The sequence below is a fragment of the Castor canadensis genome, chromosome 12 (assembly GCF_047511655.1).
Source record: "Castor canadensis chromosome 12, mCasCan1.hap1v2, whole genome shotgun sequence".
NCBI lineage: Eukaryota > Metazoa > Chordata > Mammalia > Rodentia > Castoridae > Castor > Castor canadensis.
In genome coordinates this window covers 75,639,222-75,654,279 of record NC_133397.1, presented here as the reverse complement: position 1 = coordinate 75,654,279, position 15,058 = coordinate 75,639,222, and the positions used below count along the sequence as shown (strand labels likewise).

At 43.8% G+C, this 15,058-nt stretch overlaps 1 long non-coding RNA gene across 1 annotated transcript; it reads left to right on the top strand.

Moving 5' to 3' along the window:
* Positions 1–1,243: 1,243 nt before the first annotated feature.
* LOC141414854 (uncharacterized) lies at positions 1,244–14,991 on the top strand. The gene is made up of 3 exons (XR_012439782.1): positions 1,244–1,755; positions 2,787–2,867; positions 12,990–14,991. It is a non-coding gene; the product is annotated as an uncharacterized lncRNA (long non-coding RNA).
* The last annotated feature ends 67 nt before the right edge of the window (positions 14,992–15,058 follow it).

Below are 15,058 nucleotides of genomic sequence, written 5' to 3'. Positions count from 1 at the left end.
GCTTACGTAAGTTTATATGCCATGTAAGTGTTTTTCTTTTTTCTCTGAACAACCCTGCATTCACACACACGTACAAACAGCTTTGAACCTTTGTGCAATTATTTATACAAGTTCCTGGATCTGGACTTGGTAGGGCACAAGTGATGGATATTTATTATCATGAAATATATTGCCAGATAACCTACGGCAGTATTGCTTCATTTTCACTCCCATCAGCAGTACGTGACCATTCTTGTGTCTCCACATCCTGATAAAACTTGATCTCTTCATTCTTTTTAGTATTTTCTAATCTGATAGTATCAAACAGCTGCTGATTTTGAGGTTTTTTTAGGGGGTGGCACTAGAGTTTGAATTCTAGACCTTGTGCTTGCCAGGCAAGTATTCTACCACTTGAGCTGTGCCCCTAGTCCTTTTTGCTTTCGTTTATTTTTCAGGTAGACTCTTGCTCTTGGCCTGGGCAGCCTCAGACAGAGATCCTCCTACCTCTTCTGCCTCTCGTGTAGCTGACATTACAGATGTGTACCACTATACTCAGCTCCTTTTTTGAGATGGGGAGGGTCTCATTAACTTTTTGCCCAGGCTGGCCTTAAGCCACAGTCCTCCCATCTCTGTTTTCTGAGTAGCTGGGATTACAAGATATTCACCACCATACCCAGCCTGATATCTTTTGATTTTTATCCAGTGTTGTTGGCCCGTTGTTCAGACTTGTGTCCTCCACATGTCTGCTACTAAAATTACTCTACTTACTCCATGTTACCACCTTTTTTTCTTTTTTTTTGGCAGCACTGGGGTTTGAACTCAGGGCCTCATACTTGTTAAACAAGCACTCCTACCACTTGAGCCACTCCATCAGTTATTTGTTCTGATCTTTAACTATCCCTTGAATCTAATGGTTAAGTCCCACCACTAGAAAAAGATTGTGGAAGTCAGGATCCTTATGTTTAAATTTTTTCTTTCCCTTTAAAGTATCCTGGGAAGGTATAAGACAGACAAAAGAAAAAGGAGAAGGAGAAGGGGGGAGAGGAGGAAGAGAAAAGAAAGAGAAGAAGGAGGAGGAGGAGGAGGATGAAGAGGAGGAGGAGGGTGGCTAATGCCTATAATTCTAGCTACGCAGGAGGCAGAGATCAGGAGGATTGCAGTTCAGAGTTGCAAATACTTTGTGAGACCCTGTCTTGAAAAAATTCATCACAAAAAAGGTCTGGGGGAATACCCCAGTATTGCAAGCAGGAGGAGGAGGAGAAGAACAGCAACAGTCATCATTAACTTGGAGCCTGCTCACCCCTTGTCTTACACAGTTCCCATGCCCTGTCCTGCTGCTCTGGGTCAACGTGGCCTCTAACACAGTGACTACAGGCATGGCCTGTCCCTCCTCACACTGGCTACACATTCTGATCTTACGTTGTGAGTGACTAGACAAGGGAGCCTCACATTGTCCAAGAGCCACTCATAATCCAAGACTGTCTGGTATGGATCTCAAAATCTGATTCCGACAAGCACCTGGAGTGATGCATGCTTCAGGGACAGGCAGGTGCTTCTCTACTATCACCCTGCTCCCCCCATTTATCATCTAGCATGGTAAGAGCTGGTCCAGATGATCGTTCTTTGAGAAGACCGCTGAGATCAGAAGTTCAGCAGGTGGGCTAGATGCTGGCAGCATGACAGACAGCCATCCCCACCAAGGCACCATCAAAGAGGAGGGCTTGGAGCGGCTCTCCCACAGCTATGCCTGGCAACTGGTGATCCCACGGGATGCAGGTGAGCACTCTGGGCAGTACCCTGGGAGTCAATGTGCATACCCATTGTCATGTGGCCCAGAGTTGCCCTTTGAAAGGCAGCAATTGCTGTTCTGCTGCTCTTGGCACCAATGGGGCAAGGGGTATAGGGGAATATCTTGAACCTCCCACTGCATGTGAATGAAGGGCTTAGAGGACCTGTCCATTCCAGGCACCAGACTTTCCAGGCAAACAGCCTCAGTTTCTTTTTTTCTGTAAAAAGAGAGGCCCCTGGCTTTCATCCCAGGATAAGTTTTAAGACATCAATAATGGAGTAAGGAAACTCCATTGCAACTTTTCAAACTCTATTTGAAAGAGATATGTGTTTATCCTAGTGTTTATAATGCTGGGTGTGGTTTATTTGCTATTGAGTACATCTTTTAAAGATTGACTAGCTTTAGCTACACTGACCTGCAAGCCCAGCCTGTCCCCTATTCCAGGACCATTTCTTCTAGCAGAAGGATTTAGTAGCTCTGAGATGGCCAATGTGAACGGACAGTTATTCCATACCAGGTAGTTCTAGGTGTGTTACCTGTCTTCACTTCCTTGAAAGGTAAACACTTTCATGATTCTACTGAGGCAGAAAAAGCCAGGTAACTTTCATGTGACTAGAAAGTGACAAAGCCAAATGTCACCCCAGGTAGTCTTTTCACAGAGCCTTTGTTCTTGACTTACCTGCTCCATTACCTTTGGCATCTGTAAGCCCAGGTGCTTCCTGCCCAGTCCCTCACCAACCTCATGTCGCCTCCCTTCCCTACCACAGATCTGCTCAATTCCTTGTTTTTGAATGAATTGGTTTGTTTCTTGTCTCAGGTCTTTGCCCTCCCCTAGAACAACTCTGTCTATGACTTAGGTCTTAGCTTACTTTAAGAAGCATATCCTGAACTCTTCAAGTCCAAGTAGGTGCCCTACTCTATGTGTGCCCCATAGCGTGGGCTCGCCTCCCATCCTGTGGTATTCATCACCCTGGACTCCAGCTGCCTCCCCTCACCTTGTCTATCCATCTGTCAGCAGAAGACTAGGTCAGTGCTGCTGCTGTGTACCACCTGGAGGAGGAGGAATGACTGACTGACTGCCAACACTGCCTCCTCCACGGTTAGTCCACCCTCCCCTGTCTCCACCTTGTACTGTGCACACTAACCCTGTAGCTGCTGAATCCTGGGGTTCTGGAACAGGAGCCAAAGCAGCAGAGAGTATGTCCTTAAAGGGGCTCAGGACAGCAAGCTTTTCTTCCTTCCTTCCTTCCTTCCTTCCTTCCTTCCTTCCTTCCTTCCTTCTTTCTTTTCTTCCTTCCTTCCTTCCTTCTTCCCTTCTTGCCTCCCTCACTCTACTTCACCAACCTTATTTTCTTTTCTTTTTAGCAAGTCATGTTCTAGTTTTGTGCATTTATTCTACCAGCAACTTCCCTGAAGTGCCTTGAGACTGTGGTCACTGACAAATGATACGGAACTGGCATGAGTGCAATGATAGGGAAGACAGCTTTGCTGCTGGTCGCCTAAAATCACATCACATCATTGGTGAGGATCAGCAAATTATTCATGGTTGAGATGAGGAGACAGTAATTTCCCACAGCCATTTCCCTGGGACCTGTGGTTTAAGAACTTGAAGCTGGGAGAGGATTTGAGCTGTTATCCACTCTGTTCCTGCCCAGCACAATAGATGTGTGTGTGTGTGTGTGTGTGTGTGTGTGTGTGTGTGTGTGTGTGTGTGTGTTTGCATGGTGAGCATGTGAACATGTGCGATATTTGTTTATGTGCAGCGTGAGGGTACATTTGTGTGGTGTGTGTACCCGTGCCATATGCCAGGGATGGCGTATGTAGGCATGGTTGTGTGTGTGTATTGTACGTGTTATGAAGGTGCTGAGATAAGCACACTGAATGAGAGTAAGAAGATGGTAAGTGAGTAAGAATGAGGGGGGTTTCCTTTCTGGGCACCAGTGAATCACACTTTAATCCCTGCTACTTGGGAGGTTAAGATGGGGAGGATTGTGGTTAAGGCCAGCCTTGGCAAATAGTTCTTAAGACTCCATCTCCAAAATAACCAGAGCAAAGTGGACTGGTGTGGCTCAAGTAATAGAGTGCCTGCTTTGCAAGTACAAAGCCCTGAGTTCAAACCCCAATCCAACCAAAAAGAAAAAGAAAAGAAAAGGGGAGGGCTGTTCCTTTCCTTAGCCAAGTCCTTAAAGTCATTGTATGTGATCATCCAAGTGAGCAGAATGAACGGCAGACTTGGTGGGAACCACAGCAGCTGGTGGGACAGAGAAACATTGAAGGGAAGACAGAGCACCCAGAAATAGTTGCACCTGCTTGGGAGGCCTCCTGCCTGTGCTCTGGGGAAGGGAGCAATCCTATTTATTTATTTATTTATTGCCAGCACAGGAGTTTGAACTCAGTGCCTCATGCTTGCTAGGCAGGTGCTCTTAGTGCTTGAGCCACTCCACCAACCAGGCAGCACATTCTAAAGACAGAAAAATTTGGCAAAAAAAGAGAAAGGGCTCCCAGTTTCCTTTGCAGCTTCTGCACTGTTTTGTTTGGTTTGGTTGGTTTTCAGGAAATCTCTGTGCCAAAAGAGCTCACCCAATTGAGGATGCAGAGGAAACCCATGACCTGGGTCAGTCCCAGGCCACACCAAACAAACCAAGACCTTCCAGGCAGACATGGCAGCATAGGGAGTAGCAAGGACAGAGAGCATCCTGACTAATGTCCTGTTCTTGGAGCCCTGAGGTGTAGGATGGATTGGAGGAGAAATGACAAATGCCTTGTTCAAGGTCACACCACTACTTCTGATCGTTGAGGGTTGGCAGGGCCCCAGATGGATTTTGTGGTCAGTGCAGGTTATTGCAAGGGCAAAGTCTCACCCCAGGATTCCCTCTCCCTCTCCCTTTTTCCCCACCTCCCAGCTCTTTCCTCAGCTAACAGTAGTCTCCAACTCTCTGGCATCTTTTGATCTCCTGTTTTGCCTGATACTTCTTTCTAACCAAAATCTCGCAGTGTCCTTAGACCCAGGGTCTGAAGGTTTGGATAAGCCCTGCTCCTCAGCAGAGGCACACTATGGAACCTCCACATAAAAGCTACCTACAAGCCGGGAATTGGGGGCTGTGCACACCTGTAGTCTCAGTTACTCGAAAGGCAGAAGCAGGAAGATTGCAAGTTGTAGGCTTGCCCAGGCTAAGTTATGGAGACCTATCTCAAAACAAAATACAAACCAAGAGGGCTGAGGGCATGGCTTCAAGTGGTAGAGCACATGACTGTGAGTTCAATTCCCAGTGCCAGGAGAAAAAAACCAATCCTCCTATAATATTTTGAGTCTACTGAACTGAGCAGACCCTGCGATCCTCTTGCAAAATTATTGTTACCACTAGCATCATCATTATTTCTGCCTCAGCCCTAGTAGCTGGGACTGCAGGTACATGCTCCCATGCTTGGCCCATTTGCAGACATATCTCATGGACCTAACTTGATGCATCTTGTGTCCCTTTTTTCTTTTTATTATTATTACTTTTTTATGATACTGGGATTTGAACTAAGGGCTATCTACTTACTTGCCAGGCAAGAACTCTACACTTGAGCCATGCCTCCAGCCCTCTTGTTCCATTTTTAGAAAATCCTTTCACAGTGACTTATTGATGACCCAAAATAAAGATGTTGTCTGTTGTTGCTGATACATATTGCTCCAGCTCAGGGGTCACCAGTGCCCCAATATCATTCGGGACACATTTCTCCTTCATTTGCTCTTGCAACATTTGAAGAAATAGCCTGATATTTTAAAAATTAAATTTTTATTGAGATACAACTTGTATATAGTGAATTGGCCAGTTCTAACCTACAGACCTTGAATGAGTTTTGGCAAACATCTCCACTGTGCACCCTCCACCCTGTTGAGACATCAAACATTGCCAGCACAGCCAGTTCTAACCTACAGACCTTTTTTTTTTTTTTTAAAGTAATCATTGTGCTTTAATTTTTCTCTTTTGCAATCCAAGTTTCCATACATACAATTTGTTTAAATTGAAATGTATCCAAATATATAGAAAGGAATTGAATCATATAGTTATATGTGACTTTTTTTTTTTTTTCATTTTTCTTAACCTACAGACCTTGAATGAGTTTTGGCAAACATCTCCACTGTGCACCCTCCACCCTGTTGAGACATCAAACATTGCCAGCACTAAGGAAGTTCCCATTGGCCCTTTTCCAACCAGTCTCAACTGTCCTGATTTTTATCACCATCAACTGTTTTTGTCTTTTCATGAGTGTTGGATAAGCAGAATGATATAATATGTGGTCCTTGGTGTCTGGCTTCCTTCCTTACCATAATATTTATGAGACTTATATATGTTCTTAACTGTATTACCAGTCCCTTTTTAAAAAGTTGTGGAATAGCTGTCCATTGTATATAAATATTTCCCAATTTGTTTATTCATTCATCTGTTCATGGACATTTAGATTTTTCTAGTTTCTGGCTATTAAGAATAAAACTAAGCTGGGCATAGTGGAGCATTCCTGTATTCCCAGAATTTAGGAGGCTGAGTAGGAGGATTGCAAGTTCAAGGTCAACCAGGGCTACATAGTAAGACCCTGTCCCAAAATTAAAAAAAAATAAAGTTACTGATACTGGATTTGTTGATCCCGAGTTCATGCCCTGGCGAAGTTGATGATTAAAGACATGAGACCAGGAGTTAGGAGTAAAACAAGCAAAAATGTATTGAAAGGATAGCAAAGCTCCCACATGTGTAGGAGTGGTTTAGGGGAAAAAAGCTAAAGTGTAATAGAGCTGAAGTCTAGGGGTGATATAGGGCTCTGCCTGGCTTAGGCCCAAATATTCTACCTTGAAACTATATCTGTGATTGGTTGGCACCTAGTCAACATCTCGATGAACCCTTCCACCTGCCCATCCCCCTCCTTATTGAACAGAACATTCCAGGAAGGTCAGCTTGTCCTGGCCTTTTGGGCCCACCAGCCATATCTTGCAGCTGCATTTTGTTATTTTGGTGAGAGGCTTGTTATTTCTCTGAAAAATTTCTTGTTTCCCAGAACCCTTTACATGTCTGCTTCTAAAGTGCCTCTCTCATCCAAAATGGAGTCACCTCTGTCATTACTCCCCTTACATTACTATGAACAAATCTTTGTGTAGGGTAGACATAAGTTTTCACTTGTCCAAGGTAAAAAATGCCCAGGAGTGCTGAGCACTGGTGGCTCACCCCTGTCATCCTAACTACTCAGGAGGCAGAGATCAAAAGGATTGTTGTTCGAAGCCAGCCCAAGGCAAATAATTCTTGAGACCTTATCTCAAAAAAACTCATCACAAAAAGGGGCTGGCTGGAGTGACTCAAGTGGTAAAAGCATGAGGCCCTGAGTTCAAACCCCAGTGCTGCCAAAAAAAAAAAAAAAAAAAAGTCCAGGAGTGAAATTCCTGGGTCATGGGATAGGTGTATGTTTAACTTTGAAACATATGTTTGTTTTTTTGTGTCACCTTCTTGAAAGGATGTGTTAGAAACCAGTTTGAATTTCTAAGCTGTGCAAATATCGCATCAAAAGAAGGAAGAGGGTGCTATAGCCTTATAAAAAACAACTGTCATTTACTGAACTCACCACTTTCTGAGTAGTTTCCATACTTGGTGCTAATGTTGGGCTGAACCCAAGGAAAGGTTCCTCAGTGAAGTGCACTAAGCAGAACGGCATTATTGAGATAAACTGAAGATTATTTATGCCAAACCTTTATTTGACCAAACCTTTCGGAAATTTGCCTGAAGCTTAACTAATTACCACTTAGCAGGGTGACTTACGGAAAATGGAAACTATGGAAAGGTCCCCCTTTGAAAAGCTAATCTGAATTCTGAATTTTCGCTGCTGTAAACTTCAGTGTTAGTCCAGTATAGCTAACCAGCTAATCACAGACCTCTGTGATTCCAGGTCTGGAACGCATCATCAAGCCATAACTGCAACAGAAAGTGACCTGCTAAAGATTTTGTATTTGAGGGGATAGAATGGGAAAAGGTGTGGGGGGGGGGGTCGGGGGGCGAGGGATCCGACTCTGGCTGGGTCTCTGGGAACTGGAGCACAGGATGATGAGTGCTGGTCCCACGTGAGGAGCCTTTGGAGGCCCTGTTTCTCCTGGCAAGACCTCAGAGAAAGCCTGCGGGACGGCTGGTGGGGCAGGAACTAGGAATTGTGGCCCGGGAAGTTTTGGTCAGAGGCTGGCCCAGCTTAGTCTGTCACCTGGAAAGTGGGATCATCAGAACTGGGAAGCCACCAGACCATGAGCAAGGTTCTAGGGACAGCAGCAGCAGCAGTGACAGACTCCGGTAGATCTCTGGGGGAACTCAGCACTGATCCTGAGTCCTGACAGTGTTTGTGGTCCTCTGTGGTAGACTGTGTCATTGTTCACCAATCTTCAGGCACTTCCTGTATTAGAATTTTGTACTCATCTCCTTTGCCATGTGATTTTGCAGTGTTATGAGTCAGTGTGAGTGGAAGAGTGTTAGTGGAAGCTAACCCTTGGTGTTAGCTTGACCTTGTGACTCGCTTCAGTTGATAGAGTGAGGGAAAAAGCGATTCAAGAGGCCTCCAGACCTTAATGTAAGACCTGAAACTGAAAGTGCTACAGAAGACATAGGGGAAAACTTCAAGATACAGGTATAGGGGATGACTTTCTGAACAGGACTTCAATAACTCAGCAAATAAGAGCGAGAATTGACTAATGGGATTGCATCAAATTATAGAGCTACTGCATAGCAAAGGTAATAATTACCACAGTAAAGAGACAGCCTACAGAATGGGAGAAAAACTTTGCCAGCTATTCATCTAACAAGGGATTATCATCCAGAATATACAAAGAACTCAAAAAATTAAGCACCTACAGAACAAATAATTCAATCAAGAAATGGGTAAATGAATTGAACAGACAGTTTTCAAAAGATAAAGTACAAATGACCAGTAAATACATGAAAAAATATTCAACTTCTTTAGCCATCAGGAAAGCATAAATCAAAACTACATTGAGGACTGGAGGTGTGGCTCAAGCAGTAGAGTGCCTGCTTTGTTAGCATGAAGGCCTGAGTTCAAACCCTAGTCCCATATAAAAAACCCAAAACACTACATTGACATTCCATTTCACCCCAGGCAGAAAGGCTATCATCAAGAAAACAAACAGCAACAAACTTGGCAAGGATGTGGGGGAAAAGAAACCCCTAAACACTTGGTGGGATGGAAATTAGTGCAGTCATTATGAAACGAAAAAACCTGAAAACAGAACTACCATACTATCCTGCTATGTCAGTCCTTACTTTGACTTGAAGGATCAGAGACAGCATACAATAAAGACACCTGCACACCCATGTTTATTGCAGCACTACTCACAATAGCCAAGTCAAGGAATCACCCTGATGCACATCAATAGATGGCTAAAGAAAATAGGGTATTTACACAAAACACACATATTCAGATGAAAGAAAAACCAAATAATATCATTTGCAGGAAAATGGGTGGACCTGAAGACCATGATAAACAAAATAAGCCAGACTCAGAAAGACAAATGTCTCATGCAGAATCTAGATTTTAAAGAAAAGACATGAAATTGGAAGGGGGACTTTTAGGGAGGGCATAGCAGGAAGGTGGATGGGGCCAAGAGAAGGTAATGGGAATGAATGTGATCAAAGTACATGCTGTACAAGTGCTGTCATAACAAAAGCCATTATTTTTTATCATTAATAATAATAAGAAGAAAGCTTTAAAAAGAGGCCTTTAGAGGCATCCATGTCTCTACCCCACTTCCCATGGTCCTGTCATTTGCCATAAAGAGAACATGCCCTAGGAGTCCTGGTCCAAGGAAACTATGGAGACAGATGTGAGCCAATTTCAAGCTGAATCCAAGCCCTGTAGCTCAAAGTACAGCCTTTCAGTCAACCCATAGACCCTGAGAACCAGAAAAACAAAAGTTCATTGTTCTCCTTTTCTTTCATAATAATGCAAATGCCAGTGTTTTAGTGTCTGTTTTGAATAAGGCTAAATTCCTAGCCTTCCTTGCAACTAGATGTGGTCATATAAGTGAGTTCTGGTCAGTGAGATGTTAGTAGAAGTGTTTGTGCAGCTTGATATTCTTTCCTAAAAACCCCGTTCCTTCTTCTTGCTGTTTGGAACAAGGATGTAATGACTGGAGCTCTAACTGGCATTTTGGATCCTGAGGAAAAAGTTTGTACCTTAGGGAAGATGGAGATTTGAGTTACCTGGAATATTCTGTGAAAGAAAATTAAACTGTGTACCTCTGATATCCCCTGCTGAGCTGACCCCTGACACAGTTCTCAAGCTAGTTTTCACTGCATCTGAAAAATACTTGTGATAATACTTATCAGCAGACTAGTGACTGTCTTGTACTAATGACCAATTGTTACCCATAACAATCAAAATGGGTACAGCACTGGTTCAAAAGTAATCCCTTGGAAGGAAAAATGGTGAGTGACTGATAATGGATACAGTTTCTTTCGGGTGATGGGGTCTGATAAAAATATTCTCATGTGAGATTGTGGTGGTGTTTACATAACTGAATATGCTAAAAGCAACAGAATTGTATACTTTACATACATAAGTATACAACATTGTTTATTTTATTGTTATTTATTTATTTTTGTGGTAGTGTCTTGTGCTTGCAAACAAGCTTTACTTTACTACTTGATCACAGCCCTAGCCCTTTTGCTTTTAGCTTTGTTTTTCAGATAGGGTCTCACTAACTTTTACCTGGGCTGATCTTGAACCATGATCCTCCTAATTCTGCCCCCCTAGATGGGATTACAACCATTAACCACTACACCTGGCTCGTATACTTTAAAAGAGTGTTTTTTTTTTTTTATGGTATGTGAATTATACCTCAATATAGCTTCTATAAAAAGCACTGTACTAATGTGACCTCCAAGTCCATACACCCCATAAATGTAAGAGACAAAACAATGTCAGGCCTCCTGACTCCAGCACTTTATGGCTTCCACTACAGTCCTTTGTGTGTTTGGCCCTCACCAGGACCCCAAGCAAATAGATTCAGAAGCATGAGACAGTGCCAAGTGGTGGATAAAGCTTGTCCTTGGCTCTTCTATTTAGCTCCTTCTCCTCTGCAATTTCCTCCCTTCTGCTTGCCTTTCTCACATGCCAGCATGGGTCCCTGTAACACCTTCTTTTACAAGGACCCCTGCCAACAAATGTAGATATATTTAAAAAGATAAAGAAATACAAAATCATATTTGACTCATAGAAACCAACATATAACACAATTGCAAGTAGTTTTCCCATGTACCCTAACTCTTAAATGTCTTCCACATCCCCACACATGCACACACTTAGGGTGGCTGGAGGTAGATAGAGCCTCTTATGAAGGCTCTATCAACTGGATGATTTTCAATCAACAGTAGCACATGTCTATGGGAGACCTCCTATGGATCAGCAACTTCGAGGGATCCTTTTAGATGCATTCTTTTTAAACATCTCAGCATTCCACAGAATATGAGCATCACTGAGTCAAATTTACAGATAAGGAAACTGAGGCACGGAAAGGTCATGTAACCCATCCAAATTTTGCAGATAGTGAGTGAGTAAGCCAGGGATCCAACTCAGGTCTCCTAACTCTAAGTCCAAAGTTCTTTTTCTTATTTTGTACATGTGTTCATTTGTCCATATCACTCATAAGGACGAACACTGCTCTGGGGCAGGGGAGGAGTCCCAGAGAGGATGAAAAACAAACAAATGAAAGCCAGCCTTTGCCAGTGTGCCCAAAGGTCTTTCTTCCTTCAGCAAGATTTATGAGTTAGTCTTCAACCCAAGTACATATGTGTGTGGTGAAAAGATTCACACTGGAGTTTTCAGTTTCAGTTCCCAGAGTGCCAAGTGCCCTGCATTGGCATTGTTTAGGCATAAAACGGGCAGAAGGAGGATGAGGGAAGAGAAGCAAGAGGTTTTGCTCCACCTTCTTTGATGTGTGGAAGCCAAGCACCAGGAGAGAGGAGTCACTGGGAGGGTTGGAAGGGGATGGAATCTCACAGCAACTCCCAAACTACTGAAGGAAAAGGAAAATTGGAAAAGTCACACACAAGCTGGCACGTCCTTGAAACTTTGCAAAACTAATGTCACAAAACATCATTCACAGCACCTTACCTGCTTGCAAAATGTGTTGTAGTTAGCTAGCCACTGGGTTCTCTACTGACATTGTGGTACCATTCGGCCCCTGTGCTACACACAGGACACTAGATACCTTTGCCATCAGCACCACGAGAAACAATTCCAATTACATTGTTCAGTGTAGATTTGAAAGTCCCAGGTGAGGATACGCTTGGCTGGACTTGGTTTGTGGGTCTGCACTTCTGTTCCCAAAGTTAAGGACAACTTTTCACCTTGTCAGTCCTAGGACAAGGTCCTCCCCTAAGGACAGATTCTTCCCAATCAAGAAGCAGTCTCAAATACTGCACAGCAACAACACATATCGTTCATAATTGAGACAGCGATGCCTACTTTTGGGGCTGCTGGGAGCATCAAATGAAATCATTCATTTAGTCTACCACCATTTGTTGAGTTATCTGCAATGCTCCCAGCATGAGCTAGAGTTGGCTAGCATCTCTAAGTCCTGGAACATAACGACAGTCAATAAATTATAGCTATCTTAAAAGAAGCTCTAAATGGAAGCAAAAAGGAACTGAATGCTACTGAGGAGGGTTTCTTCATTGAACACTCAACTGAGCTCTGAGCTTCCTGGAAGCCAAGGGGAGTCATTCTAATGACACTGACCACAAATAGCTATTTTATTGGGTATTCACTGTGTTCCAGGCACTGTGCTCAACACTGTAGCATATGGCCTCACAATCCTCATGATAACTCTATCAAGTAGACATAACTCCTCCTCCTCTATTTTTCCACACTACAAAGAGAAGTCCAGCCTAGTTAAATAAATTGTTTAAGATCAGTCCATTGGGAGTTAAATCTACAGCTGTCTGACCCAGGAGTCCAAACTATTAATTCCTGCTCTATAGTTCTGTCCAGCACCAAACATCTGGGACAAACTACTGAGAGCTGCCAGCCCTCACAGGCATAGCCAAGCCTTTGCAAAGCTCTCAAGTTCAGTTCATAAAAGCTGCAAAGATGCAATGAGTTATTCCTTGTCATCTATTCCATGTTTTTGTTTGCTGGGCTGGTTTGCATTTTGTGCAACTTACTAAAATTTCCCTTCCGTTTTCTCTCCTAGAAATAGCGCAGAAGCAAGTGAGAAGTAAGTGAGAAGGTGCTGAGGATGAATATGGAGTGAAACCATTTCCCTGGTCATGGTAGATTTGCCATGGCAGGAACCTGGCAGGATATGGACCTTTAATCATCAGTTTTCCATTAATTCTTGGAATCAGAGCTTCCCTGGCACAATGGTGAAGAAGACAAGGTTGATTTTTATGCTCAAAAATGGCTGACCTGGAAGGGACCTTAGAATCTTCTAGTCCATCTCTTAAAGCTATGGAACACTTTTTTTTTTTTTTTTTTGCAGCACTGGGCCTTGAACTCAGGGCTTGCACCTTGAGCCACTCCACCAGCCCTTTTTTGTGATGGATTTGTTTCAAAGATAAGGTCTTGTAAACTATTTGCCTGGGCTGGCTTCAAACTGTGATCCTCCTAATCTCTGCCTCCAGAGTAGCTGGGATTGCAGGTGTGAGCCGCCGGCACTCAGCTTGGAACACATTCTTTAAGAAGTCCAAGCCCTGTGATGCAGGTCAGGAAACAGGTCTAAAAATGAGAGTGACTTGTCCTTGGACTTAGGGCTATTTAGTGGCAGAGTTGGCTCCTAGACCCAGCACCCCATGCCCCAGGGAAGTGCCCTCTGCCTGAGCACAGCTCCTCAATGCCATTCCTTTTAACCTCCCACTGTGAGGGTAAAATATCAGAGTGCAAGCTGCCCTAAGCTCAGACATCCTCTCAGACCCGCCAACACAGTAGAATGGAGCAGGGAGAGGTGGTTCCTCTCGCACTGCCACAGGGCTCTGTGATCTCTGCTTCAGAAGGATATAGTGGAATGGGGTGGGGTGGTCTGGGAATGTGGATCAGGTGGAAACCCACCAGTATCTGTGTGATCAAGGTCCCAGTGGAAACAAATGTCATCTCAAACTGGCATCTGAAGAGTTTATAATGAAGGGCCATTTGTGAAGGTGTTGTTAGGATTCAGGGAAACTTGCACAGGGTGGGGAACCTTTACAGGCTTGTGCCAGGGAGGGAGTGGTTAGCACTGACAAGGGCTGCAGCATCTGAGTGGAATCAGCCATGCGCTGTGGGAAGGAAGCAGAAGATAAATGCCTCAATCCTGCCTCTGGTGCCTTTCACCTTAAACCTGTCCAGGAGCCAAGGTCTTGGGTGATGTGGATCATGGAAGTCAATGTTGCAAGGCACAGAGTGGAGCAGAGAAGGGGGGGACAGAGGATCTTTTGGGAGTCTTAGTCCACTTCATACTGCTTTAATGGGATATCACAGCCTGGGTCATTTCTAAAGAACAGGAAGCTATCAGCTCACAGTTCTGGAGGCTGGGAATTCCAATATAAGGTGCTGACAAGTGGTGAGGGCCTTCTTGCTGCATCATAACATGGTGCAAAGCAGAAGGGCAAGAGAGGATGAGAGAGAGAGAGGGAAAGAAGAAGAAGAAGGAGGAGGAGGAGGAAGAGAAGAAAAAGAGAGAGATAGATCCCATATGAGTACAGCATCCTCATGAACTAAACACCTTTTAATGTTCCCACTTCTTTTCTTTTTCTTTTCTTTCTTTCTTTCTTTTTTTGTTTTTTGTTGCAGTATTTGTGTAGAGACCTTACATCCTACACCTTGAGCCACTCCACTGGCCCTTTTTTGTGATTTTTTTTTCGAGATAGCATCCTAATCTCTGCCTCCTGAATAGCTCAGATTACAAGTGTAAACCACTGGTGCCCGGCTCCCACTTCTTTCTTAAAGTTCTCCTCCCTTTGCCCATGACTTTAAAAATGGTCCTTCATTACAAGCTCCTCAGATACCTAGACTGACCTGGAACTCATGGTCCACCTGCCTCAACCTTCCGAGTGCTGGGATTACAGGCATGTGCCACTGAGAAGGCCCCACCTCTTAATATAGTAATAATGGCAATTACATTTCAACATGAATTTTGAAGAGAACTCACATTCAAATCATAGTAAGGGGCAAGTCCGACCCTTCCTTATGAAGAGGAAGAAGTTTATGAGCACACGCCAGTCAGTCCCAGAAACTCTCACAGGGCACAGGAACCATGTTGGCGAATGTGGGAAAGAATTTGAAAAT